General features: G+C 56.2%; 1 protein-coding gene across 6 annotated transcripts in view; it reads right to left on the minus strand.

The window, feature by feature from the left end:
- Window positions 1-15,998, minus strand: part of SGMS1 (sphingomyelin synthase 1) — a 293,110-nt gene extending 277,112 nt beyond the window's left edge. For 5 of the 6 annotated variants that reach the window (XM_045439431.1, XM_045439423.1, XM_045439430.1 and 2 more), the window contains exon 1: window positions 15,721-15,994. The gene's annotated coding sequence lies outside the window, so the exon portion shown is untranslated. Of the gene's footprint in view, window positions 1-15,720 lie in introns of all 6 variants that reach the window. The other variant, XM_045439433.1, reaches the window with a different exon arrangement.
- Window positions 15,999-20,859: the final 4,861 nt, after the last annotated feature.

The following is a 20,859-nucleotide window of genomic DNA, read 5'->3' on the forward strand; positions in this document are numbered from 1 at the left end:
AAAAGATGTTTGTACTCTTTCAAAGCAATTATAGATTTGGAACGTTCTCAGTCACATCTTAGAAATGTTATGCTTGAAGCCTATACAGATAAAATATATATTGCTCTGTATATTTAAGGATCCACCAAAGCTGTCTTCAGTTTCCACACTTGGCCAAAACCCGATCTTTGGTTTCTGTCTGGAAGGCCAAAGGGCAGAATGCGTCTTCCAGTGGTGTTCCCGGGATCCCCGAGCTGCTGTATGACCACTGAGCTCACCACTCCGCATGGCAACATCAGGAAGGTGAACCAGGCACACCATTCCAGTATTTACTGGTAATATCAGAAAATTCCTTCCAAATGCTGGTGAGCATTCCCAGTGAATCTTTTTTTCTACGTTCATCTATTTTGAGAGACAGAGAGAGAGGGAGGGAGCGTGAGCAAGGGGGAGGGGCAGAGAAAGAGGGAGGGAGAATTCCCAGCAGGCTCTGCACTCTCTGTGCAGAGCCCGATGTGGGGCTTGAACCCATGAGCCATAAGATCATGACCTGAGCCAAAATCGAAAGGCTGATGTTTAACCAACCGACTGAGCCACCCAGGCGCCCGTTCCCAGGGAGTCTTAGAATAAAAAATCTCTCCCGCCCAAACCCAAACTACGTGACGAGTACTTATGACTCACGTAAGTACTTACGTACCTAGCACGTTCCAGAGATGTACCGAGATGCTCAAAGGCAGGACGGGATGGCTGGTTATGACCTGATGCCAGAGGCTGCGTGAGTAAAATCCTGACACGGTGTTCTGCAGGGAGCGGAGTCGACGCAGCATGCTTACTGACGATATCAAAGGCCAAGCTCACTGACTTCATGGCATCTGTAGCTCGAAAGCGAGGTGTCTTGAGCGAGCAAGTATGTCTCACATGCCACCTGTGCACAGACTCTTCTGTCATTCGTCTCCAGGGAAGACGCTGACACCGGCGGGCGGGCAGTGGAAGTCGAGATGCAGACAGGAGATTCGCAAAACAGCTTGGGTATCTTGAAAGCCAATTACAGCTCTCCACGCCACGCTTCCGGAGCCAAGGCTTAAGGACGCGGTTTTCTCCCCACTGGCCGTGTGAAGGCAGCAGCCGCGTACGGTTCCAGGAAAAAGCCTGCACGAAGGCGGCGATGTCACTTGTGCCCTGAGACGGTCCAGATCCACTCTTTGTCAAGCACTGCAGAGAGCTGGGGGGAGGGGCCGCCCCAACAAACCGTGACATCGTCACCACGGAAAGCGTCAGGTCCAGGGGTGGAAGAGGAGGCCGTGACGTGACAGAAGTTTAGCAAGCCGGACACGAGCTTTCCCCTCCTCGTGTGTGACGCTGACGGCAGGCCCAAACAGTAAGAATGACTGAAAAACAAATACGGCCCCGCGGCCCCTCCGCCCCGTTGAGTCGTTACCTACCCTGCACCACGAACGCTCACAACCCTGAACACACGCCACGTGCTAAGAAATTAACTTTCCTGTGCCACGGTGCTGTTACAATCTTAACACTGTAACGATTTCCATAAAATTTCAGATCTCTACTTGAGTGCCAGCAGCCAATTCCAGAACACTTGAGATTTCATTTTGGCAAAACAGGTCCTTTTAACACCCCGTCTGCTGGCACTCGGCCAAAAGGTTCGTTCAGCGCACACCCAGTATTTCTATAAAGCTGACGGAAGGGATGGACGCCCAAATGACAACAGTGGCTATCGACGGGTGACAGATTATGAATAATGATGTTGTTTTTGCTTACGTATTTTCTAAATGACGAAAGGTCAGTGGGGGAGGGGGGGTGGGAGGAGGAGGAGGAGGAGGAGAAGGAGAAGGAAGGAAAAAGGTTTTGTAAAGGAAAACCAAACCTGGGTTAAAAGGCAAATGGGGGCCCCTGGGGGGCTCAGTCCATTAAGCAGCTGACTTCAGCTCAGGTCATGATGTCACGGTTCGTGGGTTCGAGCCCCGCGTCGGGCTCTGTGCTGACAGCTCAGTTCTGGAGGCTGCTTCGGATTCTGTGTCTCCCTCTCTCTCTGCCCCTCCCCCATTCCTGTGCTGGCTCTCACCGTCTCTCTCTCTCTCTCTCTCTCTCAAAAGTAAATACACACTAAAAAAACATTTTTTTAAGGCCAATGAAGAAAAGCTTGCAGTAGCCAGACTCTGGGCGGGGGGGGGGGGGCATTCAGTGGCCCTGGTGGCCGTGGCCCATCCTGTATCCATGCCCTCGCACACCAGCCCACCTAGTGACCTTCTTCCAGAACGGGCCAGCCAAACCCCTGGGGTCCCCGCGCCCAGCACCCCATTCGGCCATCCTCCCTGGAGTGCTCCCGAGGGCAGAGCCCACACCTCCCCGTCTGTGGACCTGAGAGCCTCACTCAGCCTCGCTCACGGAGGCCTCGCTCACCGAGGCCGGCAAAGAACGCAGTACCTCCTAGCAGCTGCCAGACCCGGCCGACACCCCTCCGTTTTGCCTGGGCCCCGTGACAGCCAGCCACACTCCCAAAGACGACAGTGAGCGGCCTCACCTGAAGGGACCGACCACTACAGCCCGGTGTGGTCGGCGACGGGAAGTGCACACTAGTTCTTACTGCACGTCCGGGTGGAACAGCCATCCCTGGGTGACAGCAGCGGCCGTGGCTGTTGCCTGTCCGGAAAGATGCCACGGGGAGGCAGGACACCCAGAGTCCGCCAGCCTCCCAAAAGGGCTTAAAACAGAGGAATTTTAAGAACGGAGCGCAGCTCCACGAGGCTGCAAACACCGGACGACGGTGCGTCAGGGGCCCAAGATGGGACAGTGAACAAGAGGGGACGCCAGGCGAGCTGGCGAGCGAGGTCCACAGACAGCACGGCGGAGCCTGGGTGGGGGGCGGGCTAACAGCGGGCCATCATCAGGAAGACGCCTCCGTGACTGACTTCCGACCTTCCAGAAAGCCGGCGGTCCCGGGAGCCGGCTGCAGCTAACAACGGGTAGACAGATTACCGACCGCACGGAGGCCTGCTAGGAGGCCGTTCCGTCCATCGTCCCCCTACAAGCACGTAGGAAAGCTAACCTACCGCCAGGCAGACAAGAGGCCTGCTGAGGGCAGGGGCGGCGTCCGCGGGCTCAGGGCCGGGTCACCGGCCCCGAGCGACCACCAGGCGGTACCTGCGCGCGGCGGGTTTTCCCCAGAAGAGGCGCACACCTTTGGGGATGGCAGCCAAGGGCGGCGCGTGCTGCACTGCGCAGGCGCACACCGTCCGTTCTGCCGAACCCCAGCCCCGCCCCACCCCGCCATCGTCGGCTATTTGGCTTCCAACTTTTCCCTACAGTCGACGAACGGGGGTCTCGAGTATTTCTCAGAATACACTCCTGGAAGGAGGACTGCCGGATCAAACAGCAGGGAGGCATCCGTGCCGTCCCGCTTAGAAGCCACCCTGCATGCCCTTATCTCGAAGGGCAACTGTCCCCAGCTCGGGGTGAACGACCAGGACTTCTCGGAGGACTCCCCTAAAACAGATGCCTCTGACATCCACAGACCCATTTTTGGTGCTCCTCAGACGCACCAGTGCCTGTTCCAGGCTCTGTTTCTGCTCTCCTGTGGCTCCACAGAGGATGAGCCCCCTTCTCCCTCTAAGGTGGCCGGTCCTCCCTGACACCAGCTGTCACTTTGCTTCTCTCATTTCCTCAGGGGAATAACTGCCCCGGGTCCCACCCCTAAGACATAGAAACAACACGTCCCCTATGACCACAAAGAGGCTCCCAGCATGTGTCTGCCCCCACCTTAGCTGGACCCTTCTCACCAGCCCCTCTAACGAGGGGAAGGGCAGTGATAAAGATGCTCAATCATACAACTGTACCTTTTTATCCACTTTCTTAAAAGTGGACCTTTCAGGGGCACCTGGGTGGCTCAGTTGTTTAAGTATCGCCTTGGCTCAGGTCATGATCTAATGGTTCACGGGTTCCTGACATCGGGCTCTGTGCTGACGACTCAGAGCCTGCCTCCTGCTTCAGATTCTGTCTCCAGCTCTCTCTGCCCCTCTCCTGCTTGTGCTCTGTTAGTCTCTAAAATAAACAAACATTAAAAAAAAACAAACAGTGGACCTTTCAGAGATCTTCCTGGTGGATTTAATGAAAGCTTTAGCCCTCTCCTCAGAAAAATGCACACAGCCAAAATGCTAAGTACAATTTCAGCGGCTTCACGAAACCCTTGCGTGGACCCCAGTAAGAGCCTGGGGCCGCTCCCAGGACCTTCACCAAATGGTCAAAATGGGGCTCAAGAAGCCCCCGTGAGTCCCCACCACCCTGCCCCCGCTTCTAAAATCAGTGGAGAGGAAAGCAAGCCACGTCCAGGGCCCCGTGGAAACTTGGAACGCGGCCCGCACAATGGCTGGTAACTCTGTAGGCCTTTCAAAGGGATTCAGGTGTCGCTACACAAACAGCGGCCATGAAACAAATGTGAAATTCCCAGCCTGCGTACGGCTGGCAGGGCCGCGAAGAAGCACTGGGCAGGCTGGGCCTGAGCACAGAGCCCACTCCATGGTCACCGACTCCATCACTGCACGTAACACACTACCTGGAAAGCTCCGCGTGGGCAGAGACCGGTGTGTTTCGCACCCGTCCTTAGCCTTGTCCAGGATGCTAAGCTGCTATCCAGGATTGGGAGGGCTCCAGCCACACCCCGAGGCCACCTGTGAAGATCTCCACGGGGCACCTGGGGGCTCGGTCGGTTGAGCGCCCGACTCCCGACCTTGGGCCTGGTCATGATCTCACAGCTCATGAGTTCAAGCCCCGGGTGGGTCTCTGAGCTGACTGTGTGAAGCCTGCTTGGGAATCTCTCTCCCTCTCTCTGCCCCTTCCCCACTCTTACTGTCTCTCTCAAAATAAATAAACTTAAAAAAAAAAAAGATGACAAACACACAACATTCTGTGCACTTGGGATCTTAGGGTAAGCAGGCTCAGCTAACGGCCGGCGGGGACCGGTCAGGCTCTGGGATCAGATCCAAAGGACAATGGTCCACGTGGTGAAAAAATCAACGGTCCATGGCCACCAGGCTGGGCACAGATGACCGTGTCAGGGCGACAGCACCCGGTGGGCAGAAGGAAGGCGCACCCCCTCTGTCAGAGAGCACCGTCCGGGTCAGCTTCTGCTGCCCTGTCCCAGGAAAACGGACCACCACAGGCACGCACCCAGAACGCTCACCTGACGCACCGTAACGCAGAGCCGCGACTCCCATCTCACACGAGAGACTGTGCCCCGACAGGCCTTTCACCCCAGCCCACCACCCTGTCACTCCCCAAACGCTCTCAGAATCCAGGCTCCGGGTCCTTGTCTTTCCCAGGTCTCGTCACCGCAAGGCCCCTTGGTCGGGCACCAGCACACGGTGGCTCAGGAACATCCGATGGCCCCACAGATGTGTCCAGGCGGCCAGCCACCCCATCCCCACTGGCTGTGTCTCGGGTGACCAGGGCAGCAGCTCTGCTCCAGGTGGAGGCCACAGACTGTCCCACAGCGGGCTTCTCGTGATGCCCTTTTGGTCCCAAGGCTTCTCCTCCTGCACGGTGGCCTGCCATGCCCTCTGTGGCCCTCAGGAGGGGCCGGCTCCACTTCTCCGGGGCCCCAAGCGCACCCCACCCCAATCCAGGCTGCCGCCCAAACTGTCAGCTCCCCCCCCCGCCCCCCCTCCCCCGCCACCTCTCTGGCCTCCGCTGCCACCCCCACGACTCAGGACGCTCTGCTCCCCACCCTACCCGCAGGACGGTACTCCTCCCCCCGGGGACTTCACTGAGCCTGCGGCTCTGGGGAACTCCGGCCACCTGGCCTGGCAGGACAGTCTCCGCCCACCCCCTCTGGGACTCAGGACCGTGGCCCTGCCCTTCGGGGCTGCACACAGTACACCAGTACCTTTCAGAGACACTGGGGGCCAGGGCAGCACGGGGCACAGCCACGGAGTCCGGCACTTAGTGCTGTCTCCGTATAGTGGTTCAGACACACAACTACACGGGACCGGGGAAGGTGGCACTGAAGTTAAGGTTCTCTTCTCTTAACAGGATAACAAACGTTGGCTGGGGTGCGGTTCTCGAGCCAGTGTTTCTGGGGTCGTGCAACCTGGGACCAGATGACCAGGCTCGGCCAGCCCAAGCTCTCCGTTCAGGCCAGGAAGCCCGGGCTGGCAGGTCAAGGTCTGGCCTGCAGGTCCCCCTGCAAGGGGACTGGGGAAGTGGGGAGGGGAAAGGGGAGAAGGCAAGGGCGACGTAAATGAGAAACGCAAACCAAAGAAAACACACTGAAAGTGGAATTTAGAACTCTGCCAAAAGCTGTGGGCTTATAAAATAAACCCTCATTTCTAATAAAGACACTCTAAAACGCTGATGTGCCTTGGATAGAAACCGTTAATCTTCTCCAGGTTTTACATCCCAGCAGATAGCTACAACTCAGCCACATTTTTTTTTTTTAAGTTTATTTATTTAAAGGGGGAGGGGCAGAGAGAGAGAGGGAGGGAGAGAGAAGAGGGCAGGCTCCAAGCTGCCAGCACAGAGTCCAATGTGGGGCTCAAACCAACACACCGTAAGATCACGACCTGAGCTGAAACCAAGAGTCAGACATTCAAGCGACTGAGCCCCCCAGGTGCCCCATAAAATGCGCCCACGTTTTCTAAAGACAAGCTGTCAAGTGCCACTATGACTTGCTACGTGCTTGCGAAGTGCCACTCGGTTCCTGATTCCCCTTGGCCGGCTGACCACGCAGCACCCTTCCTCCCCCACCCCTCCCTGCTGCCAGAGGTCCCGCACGGAACACAGAAGCCCCAGAAACAAGAGAAAAAAAGAAAACCCAACCCCACCATGTCTGGTGCCGTGTGCACTACCCTACAGTCGGGGTTACCCTCCCCCTGTGCCGAGCACAGGGAGCCCAGAGCAGGGGCCCCTCCCCCACCGCCTCCTGGGGGCACCTCCCGCGGATGGCACTGATCCGTCCGCGTGTCTGTCCCCGCACTGAGCCCTCAGGGACCCCAGACCACAGCTCGCTCCTCTGTGGGTCTCTAGGCTCAAGGAGGTTCCGGCCCCCAGCAGAGCCCGGACAACTAGCTCGGGCAAAGTCGTCTTCCCAAATACGATTTACTTATGTGTTCTCCGAGTTACAATCAGAGCCCCAATTTCCTAATAAAATCTTTCAAATCTAACAATTTCTCATTCCACGGTTGTATGTGCAACGTTGTTCCGACAGAGGAAATGCAGCCTCGCTTGCGAACAGAAAAACTTCTGCTGTAAAAACAGCAGCCCCCCCCCCCCCCGTGGACATGTGGGTGCCACACGGAGCACGGACACAGGGTGGCTCCCTGACCTCACACGGCTGGACACAGATACACAATCAGTCCGGTCAAATAAGATTATCTTCTCTCTCTCCACCATCAGGATATGTATCTTCATACACTTTTAATTTGTCTGTGCCTAAATTTTCCCCAAGGGACAAATGATGGACACAAAGCCTTCGCGTGCCCACGGCAGGGAGCGAAGGAGGGGGGGAGACAACACAGTAACAGCACGTCAGGGCATCTCCCGAACACGGGACACGCGACACGGCGCTTCACGCTTCTCCCAAGTCTGGACTCGCACTCCGGGGGTTTTCTCTCCACCCTGGGTCATCGCCCATTTTGGCCACGTCAGAAACACGCACTAGGACAGAAAGCCAACGTCTACTCTGCACGGGCTCAGACACCCCTCTGCTGGCCTAGATACACAGGACCATGTGAGTTCAGTCTTTGCTGCACGACGTGGAAAGCATTTAAAATGTCGGAATCTGCGATCTCCCCACCTGCCTGTAACGGGGGCGCAGGACAGCCGGCCCCTCGCTGACAGCAGGGGTTGCCCAAAGCGGTCCCCAGGCCAACGGCATGAGCGTCACTCAGGAACACGTCAGGCACAGAAGGTACCGGGCTGTTTCCAGGAAGCCTCCAGGTGATTCTAACATACACCGAAATTTGGGAATCTTCTGTGTAGGCTGATAAACCTCCGAGGTCATGGGACTGCTCCGCTGGGCTACCCTGTGTGTTTCAACTCTCACGTGATCATCATAGCTACCCACCATGGCCACTCTGGCCATTTTTACCAGCTGGCAACGGCCCCAGACATGAAGCTCCTTAAACGGCATTCCTCCCACTCTGATGGGCAAATTACTTGTGCCCCACTGCCTTCCTCTCTACAAAGGGATAATAATGTCCATCTCCTAGGAGATGGGGTCAAGGGCTTCGATGGTCACGAGGTCAAGGGCTTCGATGGTCCCTGGCCACACGGTTACGCCTCAACAGATGTGAGTCCCCAGGATGAACACACCTTTGCCAAAAGGTCTAACGGCCCCCTGACTTCCATCCGCTCGGTTCCAGAGCCCTGATGCAGGTCACGTGGGACCCACACAGGCAGCACCGGGCTCCAGTATAGAGGTGTCTACAAGCCGTGCCCACCGCAAGCCTGGCAGTCAACAGAGGAAGTCCAGGCTACAAAACCGTGCCTCCGACAGTCCTTCTGGACGGAAGCCACCCAACTCCGGGCACGAAGGCAGACAGACCTCAGGGGAGATACGGGACGAATGCAACAGATAGTAACAAAAGGAGTCGTTAAGAGAAGCTAACATCTACCTTGTGATCAACTTGGGCCGGGCACCAGGTGCCCGACAAGTGATAATCTACGCCGTCAGGACGCTGTGAGGGGTCTGCTGATATCACACCAGGCCACATACGGTAAAGCCACGATCTGCACCCACACCGGAGCTCCGCTCGCAGACAGAAAGCTGCTAGTTAGCTAAGCGTCCACCGGCCACTGGGTACCACATTCCCCAAAGCAGTGATTCTGAGACACGTAAACGTAGGCACAAAACCCAACGCCGTGGGGCTCGATGCCAGGCCCTCCAAGCCCTGGACAGAAACGCTGGCAAAGCATGCTTGGGGTCCCCGTCCTTCCCTCCCCTCTAATCTGATTCTAGCCGAGTCAAGTCAAAACTCACGGCACAAGCCCTTCTCTCAACTCCCAACGCCCCCACACACCGCCTCACCCCTGATTCTCTACCATCTGTGACCCAGAGTTCTCTCATCCTTTCTCCCCCACGAGACGGCCAAAGTCTCTGGAAGTAACCACAGTTTCTGTGAAACCCACAAAACCAGGTGGAATCTGGGCTCTGCGTGTGTAGACCAGGAGTGTGGTGTTGCCCCATTCACTGGTCGCTGATTCACTTTGCTTTCCTGACACTTCTTGGTTACCAGTCCCTAAGAAGCAGGACGAAAGTACTCAGTGTACCTATTTAAAGCCAGCTTCAGGGGACGTCTCACACAACATTCACTGAACAGCAACTCTGTTTCAAAATCTGCAAGCCTGCATCTCCCACATTATTCCCTTGCACGCCTCTGAAGCCCCAGGGGAAGGCTGTCAGGGGTCTAGGTCAAGGAGAGATCCCCAGGGACTCTTCCTTCCTCAAGAAGACTGAGGTGACTGACCCACTCACGTCACTCAAGGCTGCTGAATGGAGAACGGAGACTGAAACAAGATCCATCCCAAAAGCCCGGACTCTGCCCCCTGAAACGTTGAGACTAAGGGACCGCCCTCCAAGCAACAGATTACCTTTGGGGGAAAAAATCACCATGACAGAGAAATTTTAAATTCTATTAAGAAGTCGTTTATAAAAGAGGAGATAACCATGTTCATGGATAGAATTACAGTATTAAGATACAAAATGTGCCACTCCTCGCCATGAGAGGCGAATCCCATTGCCAGGACTTGGTCAAGAACTTGAGGAACATTCCAGAGCGTATATGGAAGAACAGAGGTCCACAGATAAGCAAGGCCCAAGATACAAGAGCCAAGGAGAGGCTCACCCTGCCATGTGTGACACTGCAAAACTCTAAAACCCTGGCAAAGAAACAGACACGTGACCAGTATAGACTAGAACACCCCAAAACAGACCTCTGTGAAGAATCTCAAAACCCTTATGCTGAGTTTGATGGGAACAGAGTTTCAGCGTGGGGTGACCAAAAGGTCTGAAGGTGGACAGCAGTGACAGGTGCACAACACCGGGAATGTGCGAAATGCCACCTCACGGGAAAATGGTTAAATGGTTAAAATGATACATTTTAGGGGCGCCTGGGTGGCTTGGTCGGTTAAGCATCTGACTTCAGCTCAGGTCATGATCTCACAGTCCGTGAGTTCGAGCCCCGCGTCAGGCTCTGTGCTGACAGCTCAGAGCCTGGAGCCTGTTTCAGATTCTGTGTCTCCCTCTCTCTCTGCCCCTCCCCTGTTCATGCTGTGTCTCTCTCTGTCTCAAAAATAAATAAACGTTAAAAAAAAATTTTTTTTTTTAAAAAAGGTACATTTTAGGGTATATTTATGTTGCCGCACCTTAAAAAAAGATTTTAAAAAATCAGTATGCTGAGTGAAGGGGGCCATCCACAAAAAAGTACCACTCTAGGGTTCCATCTATATAAAGGTCTAGAAGATACAACCAGTAAGCCACAGTGGCAGGAAGATGAGTGGTTGCCTGCGTCTGGGGACACGGTGGGGGCTGGACCGCAAGGGACCCACAGGAAGCTGGGAGTGATGGAAATGCTCTGGACTGCGCGAGTCTCACGGGTATGTACATCTGCCAAAACTCATCGAATCGCGCACTCTGGGTGTAAATTCGCATTCAATAAAGTTTTAAAAATAGGCTTGTGTGCACATGCAGGAACCCCAAGTATGACACAGGTGGCTCCACGTTCTCCCGTTAAAATGTTAAGGGAAAAAATACAGTATTTAATAACACGGGAAACACTGGCTCACAAAATGGGAAAGGCAAAAAATACTACTGGATTCCGTTTTTATGCCATATGTTAAGATAGACCTCAAACAAAAGAAAGGCCTGACTGTGAAACATAAAAGTAGGAAGCTGATAGAAGAAAATACAGAGTATCTCTGCGACCCTGGGGTAAGGACCCCCAGAGGGCAAAAAGGAATGGGCTACATCAAAACAAAAACTTCTGAAAGTGACCCCTGACAAAGTGGATAGGCAGGCAGCAAGTCGCGACTAGGCAAGAAGCAGCTGCAAATCAACACCAGAGAAACCGACCACAGCTGGTTAAACAAACACTAATAGCCTAACAGATATATTAAAAGACGCTCAAATTCACGAAGAAACTACACAAATACCCGGTGAAACCACGAGATCCCACACCGTGGCCCCCCAATACTGGTAAGATTAGAAAGAAGGCTAAAAGGAACCCTGTCAAGGAAGTGGGGGATCAGGAACCGTCTGGCACCCACGTGGCGGAGGGGGGGAGGGGGTCACCAGCTCAGCCCCTGGAGAACAACTGGGCAGCACGTAGTAAAAACAGGTGTGCCACTCTCTTTCACGCGGTCGTTCCCCTCCCGAACGCACCCGCCCTCCTGGCAGAGGGTCTCAGACTTTCCCAAGTATCACAATCTCCAGACCTGCAGGTCGAAGCCCCAGTTGATGGTGTCTGCCCCCAGGGGTTTCCGATTCCGGCCTAGGTCGGGGCCTGAGAATCTGCATTTCTAGCAGCGGCCAAGTGAGGCTGCTGCTGCTGGGTGTGGACTTTGAGAGCCACCACCCTCCAGACGCTGTCACCTGCATCTTTTAAAGAGAGCATACAGGATGTTCATCACAGCTTTGCTCGAGTGGAGGAGAGTGGGCTGCGTGTCCCCCGCCAGGGCAAAGAGTAAAAAAACGAGCGAATGCTTGCGGGCAGGGCATGCGCTTGACAGCAAAGCACCAGCCAAGCCAAACGCGAACACATATCTCACCGACAAAGCGCCGAATGAAATTCTTCCGGCTTTTGTAAATGTCTGAACATCGCCCTAATAAAAAGGCTCATGTTGAATGAAAAAGACACCAGATGAAATCTACACGGCACGGCCCCGCTCCTGTCAGCTGAAGACAGGCACACAAAATAACATCTTCGACAAGGACACACCCGGGAGAGGACGCTCCTGTGGCGGGGAGGCACGGCGAGGAGACACGAAGGGGAAAACTAGGAGAAAGCAGCTTCACCCAGGAGAGGGTCCAGTGCCAACAACTGAGAAAGGCCGACTTTGCCGGAAGGTGGAAAAGCAGGGAAGGAGGCCCATACAATGGTGGCCTCAGGGGAAGCCCCCAGGGGTTTCCACTTGGAGGGGGAGGGGGAATCTTTCTACCGCATCGGCCCCCAGAACCCACAGAACCCAGCCGGCTACGGGGCCCTGGAGTCCCCTCTTTGGCATATTCGCAGCTCAACAGGGCTGAGCGGTCGGCTTTTGGCAACGGGGGTGTGTGTCCACACCTGTGTCTTCCCTCTGTGTGTGGGTGTCTCTGCGGGGGAAGCGGGGAGCAGCTTCTTTGTGAAGGTAAAAAGCCTCCACGACTCAGCCACACTCGATGAGCACGCACTTCTGTTCCACTGGAACCAGAGCCCAAGCCTCGTTCCGGGCCCACAACCCTCCTCTCCCCCTCTCTTCCCCGTCCCTTCCCGCACCTCCCTGGGCTTCCCAGCTCCCACATCCAGACGGTGACAGACTAACTTGGCAAGTGACAAACTTTGCGGCCACGATCCTGGATAAATGACCCTTTATACTGCTGACCAAGAGCCTGTCACAGAAAGGCCACAACCTTCAGGACCAGGCATGCCATTAACAGTTCTTCCAAAGACACTGGTTATAGCTACCATCAAGAAAAGGCAAAGAAAAAACCATCCATGATCTGTCCTGCCCCCCTCATGGGCACACTGGACGCAGCTCTGTCCAAGGGCCACAGAACAGCTCGGCCACCCAAAGCGGTGGAAATGCGGAGGGAACAATCAGAATAAAAATCGCCACTGACTGACTTTATGTGAGAAAACGCAAAAGATCCTCTGGCAGTGGCTTGAAGCAAGCAAGCCCCTGCCAGGAATGTGTGACTTCAGGGAAAGAACCGGATGGACAACTGGAGGAAGAAGCAAACTAAAAAAGCAGCATAAGCCTGAGCTGGCCCAACACGCCCGCCTCCCCCAAAAGCCCGGGGAGATCATACCCCTGCGTGAACAATCCAGAATCTTTAGTCCCCCAACACGGTTTTGTCCTTTCTGTAGCAGCACTTTTCAATGGTGAGTAAAGGTTTAGGAATTCTGGAGAGTCTTCCTGAAATGCCTCGCGTAAAATAAAGTTTCATGCATAAAGCATATTGGATACGCCGCGGATACATTTCAGTTTTTTAAGAAACGTTATTTTAGCAGTATGTAGGGGTCCTTTAGATCTTCACGAGATGTGTGAGCAAAGCCTGTGCCTATTTTTCCAGCAGAATACAGGATCTGCCACAATTTGAAAATTCAGGGACTTGACTAGGGAAAAAAAAGGAAAGCGTGGAGTTTTCAAGGTAAAATTGACTGACTATGGTCCACAAAGGCAATTCCGACTTATTAAAACAAAGTTCTCAGGGCACCTGGGTGGCTCAGTGACCCCCCCCCCAAACCAACACACCGTGGGTTTGAGCCCCACATCAGGCTCTGTGCTCGACAGTTTGGAGCCTGGAGCCTGCTTGGGATTCTGTGTCTCCCTCTCTCTCTGCCCCTACCCCACTTGCGTTCCGTCTCTCTCTCTCTCTCTCTCTCTCTGTCTCTAAAACAAATAAACATTTAAGCAAAATAGAAATAAAACAAAGTTCTTTAAGTGCCAAAACTTAATGACAAGCCTCTGTTATGGGTTGTTGTTTTTTTTTAATTCCAGCTGAATAAGCATTTATCGGGCATCGACAAGTTAGACACTGTGCAAGACGCTTGGGATCTTCGAAGGAATAAGATACTGTGTTAATAACTGTGTCCCTTTAATGTCAGCTTAATCCATCCCTTATGTTAATTTCTTTTTTAAAAAAAAAATGCTTACTGATATTTTCAATAGCTTACTAGGAGCACTGAACAGCTACAGAAACGTATCTTACCATTTTATTAAAAATGTAAATTTCCAGCCTGAAGCAGAAATAGAAGGAAAAGACTGACTCCCTGCTTTACATATTGCTATCATTTTCTGCAGAATAACTAGCTACTTAAACTGTGCACGGTGCCAGCTGCCGCCTCCTGCTAGCCAGCAGGTCACAGAGCTGCAAGGCCTCGAAGAAGAGAAACCGTGAAGAAAACCAAAAGATCAGGGCCTCCAGACCCAAAGCAAGATAAGGCAAGCGGAGCTGCTGGGGGGGGAGGTTCCCTCAAAGCTGGAGCCTGCAACGGGAGGGCACGAGCTGCTGCCGCTGCCGGCTGGCTCGCTGGCTCGGCCAAGGCAGGGCTTCGGAGCTGGAAGGCTGCCACCTGCTGAATCACCAAACATCCCCGGGCTTCCCTTGGAGCACTGGCCAGACAGGGACCCATCCTCCGCCCGGCTTCTCCCGCGGACATCCTACCCAACCAGTGAGACGCGCAGCCCCGTCCCCTCCAGCACAGGCCCACGCGGCTGCCAGCCCCCCTGGTGTTGTTGGGGCGGCCTCCCGGGCAACTCCCACCGACCTGCGACGTCCCCAGCGCCTCTCCCCTCTTTCTGCCCACCGAGTCCTCCCCGCGGGACCGGGACGAGTTGGGGGGGGGGGGGGGTTCACGGCACACCCTGACAGGCGCACCGCTCCACCGCCAGGCAGCCAACCAGAAACACCCCGTCATCCCAGAGAAAAGTAACCTGTCCAAACAGCTGGAAAGGTCCAGCCAGGAAGGGAAATGTCAAGGGAGCTAAAACAGCGGGCCGACCCCCAGCACGGAAAATAAACTTCCCTTTCACAAAGCAGCCTTCGCTCCAGGTTTCCTAGGCGTGCGCCGCTGAAGTCGGCTCTGCTTGAAGGTGAAAAGAAACATCTGAGCAGCGCCTGCACGGATCCCTTCCACTCCCTCCGGCCACGACTTACACTCGCGGCTCCCGGGAGGGAAACAGGCGTTAACCAGAACGCGCCAGCCTGAATCCGTTGGCTGCACCAGGACGCCCAGCCCGGCCCGCCGGCGGCCGCAAGCCCCCGCCTGGGTCCACACGCCGTCGCCGCCCTGCCCTTGATCAGTCGCCTCGGGGTCGCAGGGACCCCTCGCTCGCGGGCACAGCCGCGTCCTGGAGGGACTGTCCAGTCCCGGCTGCGCTGACGACTCCTCCAGGCCTTGGCCAGTTCCCCCTCAGCCGGCGGGGGCCGCCCCCGAACCTGCAGGCGGTTCTGCGGCCTGGAGTCAGCAGCTCACTCTGCAGGGGAGGGGATCCCACCTGTTATGCAGTCGGGGGGCACCGAGGGGCCGCGGCGGGGGAGGGGGACCCCGAAACCCTGGGCGCCTGACCAACGCTGCGATCGGGACCCCGAGGTGCCATCTGTCACGCCGCCGCCCGGGGCCGTGGGGGTGGGGCCGTGATTTGGGGGTCGGGCCCTGTGGGTCTCCGGACCCCCGCCGGGTCACCGGACGAGGCGCCTCGCCCCCCCGCCCTTCCGGCCCGCCACCCTCGGCTCGCCCCAACCCGACACAGGCAGCCTTCCAGCCCGCACGCAGCACCCCCGAACGGCGCCCACTGACGCCCCCGCCTTCCTCGCCGCCCCCACCGGGTCCCGGAGCCCCGCGGGCAGCCCGCCCGGCCGAGACCCGCGCCCACCCCCGGGAGCCGCGGCGCGGGGGGAGTGCCAGCCAGGTGCGCGCGCGGGTCCGCGCGGGCTGCGCTCACGCCCCCTCGCCCCGGAGCCGCCCGCACGCCGCTCCCCATCGGCCCCCCCGGGATCGCCGCTCCCACCCCCACCCCCGCCCCGCGGCTCACTTGCACCGGAGTCGCAGCTGCCGCCGGAATTCCGCTCGCCGAGCCCCCCGCCGCGCACCAAAATCCGGGGCAGGGCAGCGTCGGGGCTCCGCAGCGGGATCGCGCTCTCCGGCCGGCTCGCCGTGCGCGAGGGGACCGCAGCCTTCCCCGGCCGGCCCTGCCCGCTCCGTCCTGCCCGTGGCCGTGGCCGCCGCCGCCGCCGCCGCCGCCGCCGCCGCCGCCGCCGGGCCGCTGCCTCGCTGGTGCGAACGCTTCCGACTTGCCACCGCGAGCCTCCGGGCTGCCGAGCATGCCCAGTCCGCGACCCGCGCCGGCCCGGCTCTCCGCGCGCCGCGATCCGCGGCTCCGGGTGTTCGCGGCGGCCGGGGGGGCGGGGGGAGCGGGCCGGGCGGGCGGGGTCGGCGGGCTCCGTGCGGGCGCGTGCGGGACCCGGGCCAGGCTGCGCCCCGAGGGGCAGCGGGCGTGGCCCCTTACTTTACTTTCCAGGAATCGGGGGAAGGGCTCCGGCCTGCGCCCTGGGGGAGGGGGGGATGTCTGTCGGTGACACCGGAACGGAGCCGAGCTTTACGGTCGGGCTGGGCACACTGCCTGGGGCGGAGCCGGAGCTGGTCAGACCAAGGAACGCAAACTCGGCCGTTCCGCAGGTGGGCTCGGGGGCACGAGTTTGCGAGCCACCCGGAGATTCTGTCCCCCCGGCCCCGAGACGAACCCCTGGTTGATCACAAGAAAGGGCGGCTCCTACGTTCCGACCCCTAGTCACACCTCTGTGCGGACTCGCACTACTCCCTCCCCCACCGCCCCGAACAATAAGGCCGCCCGCGGGCACCCCGCGAAGCCCTTTGGGGCGAGGTAAGCCCGCGGCGCGCAGGCCCCGGGCGGGGACCGAGCCCCCGGCCGCCCCGCCCCGCCCCGAGCCCCGCCCCTGCCGCCGCTCCGAGGGGCCGGGAAAACCCGGATACCGGCCGCACTCGGACGGGAGCAGCGCGCATGCCCAGTAGCCCGACCTGGCGCAGGTCGCCCCCAGGAAGGTTTCCCCGGCTCCGAGAGCCCGACCCCCGCGCCCGGGTGAGAGGCGGGCGACGGGGAGAGGTGGCCTGCGGCGCGGGGCCCTCCGTCCTCGGCCGGCCCTCGCGGCACCCCCGTGGCGGACAGGCGTCCGGGGCCGCGCCTGCCGCGGGGTCGGCCCCTGGGCCAGCGCGGGAGGGGGCGCGCGGTGGCGGCAGCGCCTGGGCACGTGACTGGCCGCGGCGCTGGGGGCAGCCATGTTCCGGCCGGCGGACCGCGGGCGCGAGCGGGCGCCGTCCTCCCCGCCACGCCCTCCCGGCCTGGGCTCGGGCCCTGCCTCGGCCCCGCAGCTCGGCCGTGGGCTCGCGGAGCCGAAGGCGCGCGGCCGGGCTGCGGGGGCGCACGGGCTCTGCCTCCCCGAGGCGGAAGCTGGGGCCGGGGCCCCGGTCCGTGCGGGCGCACAGCCCGGGTGGCGAGCCCCGCCGCGGGCACGCGGGGTCCCCGGGGCCCGTCGGCAGCGGCGTCACCACCCGAGAATCCGTCAGCAGCGCGGGGTGCTGGGCCGCCCGAGCCGAGCCCCCGGGTGCGGCCCCGCAGTCTCGGTAACCCGCTCTCCCGGGGGTTGCGGGGCATGTCACCGCCTCACTTGAGCCCAGCCGGAGGCGGCCCCGTACACGTGAAGCAAGGAGAGCGGACCCTCAGCCCGGGAGCGGTCGGGCATGCACCCCGGTGCCCCCCACCCTGCGCCCGGCTCTGCTGGCTCCGTCTCCCCCCTCGACGCCGCCCTGCACCTCCCTGGGAGGCTGAGAAAGTGCCGCGGTCACAGGCGGCTTTAGGGGAGCAACTGAAATTGAGCTAGACGTGCTCCCGAGTGCCCACTGAGTGCTCACCCCTCCGGGAGTCAGAGCGGCCCCGCTGAGAACTTTCGTCAGTTTGCACCTAAGAAGCGGGGCCGAGGCCTTGCTTGCTTGTGAGGTCACTGTTTCCAAACTCCAGGAATGCCTGAGAGCTGATGGCCGGTTTCTCACAAGTGCTATTTATGCAGTATCCCATAAGCTTTGGACTTCCGGAGGGGGGGGGGGGGGGGAGAACAACAACAACAAAAAAAAAGAACACGCTTCAAGTGAACATCTGGTGTAGACTGCTGTCAAGGAGTCTTTAAAATACCCCCTTCGCCCCACCCCCCAAAAAAAAAGTTAAGGTAAACTAAGCTTTGCAAGATGTTAACAGTTCTCGATTATAAGTGGTTTTTCTAGAGTGCTCGCTCACTGTAATTTTGTTCCCTAATGTTCTGTATGTTTGCAATTTTTCTTAATAAAAATGTCTCTTTGTAAATTGGTTTCCAAGAGTAATTGTAAGAACTGTGTAAAAGGCATGGGGGAAAGCAAGGTATAAAACTATTCCCACTTTATTCCGTTTTCAAGAAATATTTCAGAGAAGGAGTTAGAATTTTAAAAAATGTAAAAAGAAATCGCAAAGGCCACACAATACAAGTAAGTTCTGGGTGGAGCCATGAGAAGACACTTGAGTTGGCTCTCCCTGAAATTAAAGCGAGTTGTGGTCCGCCCGGGGCTACTGTTTTGTGACGCCCACAGAAAAGAAGATTTAATAAAAATAATCGTCTTCAGTCCGCCAGCTCTGAAGAATTTTTTTTTTTTTATCAGAATTGTAATAAGCAACACACTCCTTGGTTGTAAAACCTTAGGATTCTCAAGCGTATGAGATGTCATAACGTACATTGTTGTCAAGACAACTGAAACAGAAATGAGTCCCTTCCAAGTCACAATCTGTCATTGAACTATGTTTAAAATAATACTAAGAGCAAACGCTGGGGAAGGCCCTTTGCATGCCAGAACAACTATTCTCAAGTCGGTGGTCTAGTTCCAGATGAGTGACCTTCAGAAGGTAACCTAGTTGGTTAAAAACGTGGTGGTTGGGTCCAATTGAACTATTAAGTACTAGCCATCACTCACCAAACTGCAGTCCAAGTCAAATCGTGTTCAAGAAGCAAGGTGTGACCTTGGCGAGAAGCCTGTGTGTCCATGGCAGTTTGTCTGGTGGGAAGAATCTGCAGCCATAAAGCCTGAGTGCCAAGAACGAGACCTCAGGAGCCCCCTCAGCCCTTTAAACTCATCTGGCCTTGGAGGCTCCTGGGTGGGTCAGTCGGCGGTGACAGACTCTTGGTTTCCACTCAAGTCATGACATTGAGGTCGGTGACATCCAATCAGGCTCCACATCAAGGCTCTGTGCTGAGCAGGGAGCCTATTTGGGATTCTCTGTCTCCCTCTTTTTTCCCTTCTCCCCCGCTTTCTCAAAAATGATACATAAACGTTAAGAAGGAAAACAAAAAAGTCCTTAAACTCATCTGGCCACCCCACAGTCTGGTTTCCAAACCAAGGCTGACAGGCAAAGCCAGCTTCAGATGACCAAGCTGATGCCAAGGTTTGGTGCCTTGTGGCTGAGATCCGGGAAGTCTCAAGCCTACGTCCCCATTCCTTTGCCCACGGCTGGGAATCCTGGACTCAGTGAAGGCTTAGGTTCTGCTATTGGTCAACAAACTACTGGATTTTATTTGCATCTGAGATTCAGGCAGAGATGGAGCCAGGGTCCGGGTGTAACAGGAACTCGGGAAGTCTTCCTCCTCTGTCTCCTGAACACGTGTTTATTCTGTCCCCTTAACCTCTGGCTTTTTTGCCTTCTGTTCACCCGTCAGGAAATGACCACTTGAGAGCTGCTAAGTTTCTTTCTCTTCCAGAAAGTACAAAGAATGACCCCACCTATATTCACTAACCCTTTTGTCTAGCCGAATCCTATTTCCCCAGATTCCTTCTGTCCACTTGAACCCATCCTGTTACTGTTTCCAGGCTCCTCCCCAATTCTACCTTTTTCATAAAAGCCTCTCTTGTTTTCCAGGACACCGAAGCTTCCTATAGGCACGTTTTGGCACGTGTACATGTTACATTATGACTTTTACAGTTCTCTGTGTTTTTTGTTTTTTTTTTTCAACGTTTATTTATTTTTGGGACAGAGAGAGACAGAGCATGAACGGGGAGGGGCAGAGAGAGAGGGAGACACAGAATCGGAAACAGGCTCCAGGCTCTGAGCCATCAGCCCAGAGCCTGACGCGGGGCTCGAACTCACGGACCGCGAGATCGTGACCTGGCTGAAGTCGGACGCCCAACCGACTGCGCCACCCAGGCGTCCCAACAGTTCTGTTTTTACAGACTGTCTCGAGTCTCCAGCTTACATAGTAAATGACACATCAAGGATATATATTTATATTTCATCTTCTGCGGTATCTAGCCCGGGACTTGGTGCCATGCACGTAGCCCATAATAAGTGTCTATTGAACCGTAATCTATACTCTTCCCCTTTTTACTTTTCTGTTGCTGCATGTTTGTTTAAAAAGGGTAAACTCCTAGGAATGGAAATGTCTTCGCTGTGCTGTCCTTCTCTGATTAGCAACCACCCTTCACAATCTGCTGTGTGCATTTAAAAAGGATTTTGAAATTCGACATTTATCACTGGACGCTAATCAGGGTCTGATGAATCAGTGCCGGCAGCGGCTGACAGACGCAGCTCGTTGTCGAGAGATACAATGTACTCTTCAAATAGTCAGTGTGCGACTCCAGGCTTAATTATCACCTCTTAAAGCGGGAATAATATGACCCACCTCCTCTTTGCTCCCCATGAGTACTGTGGGCATTAATTAGGTCTTTAATAAGAACGTATGTCTGTTAAATGCTTTATAGTTAATGAGAGGTACACATCATGAAAAACACGAGATGTTGTCTAGATGGTACAAATGTGCATTGTTGGATTTAGCAACCGGCTTCCTTCTGAATGCAAGGATTCCAGTAACAGCTGTCGTACACAAAGTAACAAATAACCTGCTTGTTCACCTCCTCCGACTCCCCTTTACAGACATGTCCTGGATGGCCAGAACAATTTGAGGCTCAAGACAAAAATATGTCTCCCGCACTGAAGAAGGGGAGATTTAGGGAGGTCGATCACCTGAATTTCATAGATCCTGCCTGAAGTCTTCAGAGGTGTCAAATCGAGGACAGGCTTTTTCTCAACAACACCTCTCATGTGTTATGAGATTTCAAAGGAGCATATCAAAATTCTTCTCCT

The sequence above is a fragment of the Leopardus geoffroyi genome, chromosome D2 (assembly GCF_018350155.1).
Source record: "Leopardus geoffroyi isolate Oge1 chromosome D2, O.geoffroyi_Oge1_pat1.0, whole genome shotgun sequence".
Lineage (NCBI taxonomy): Eukaryota > Metazoa > Chordata > Mammalia > Carnivora > Felidae > Leopardus > Leopardus geoffroyi.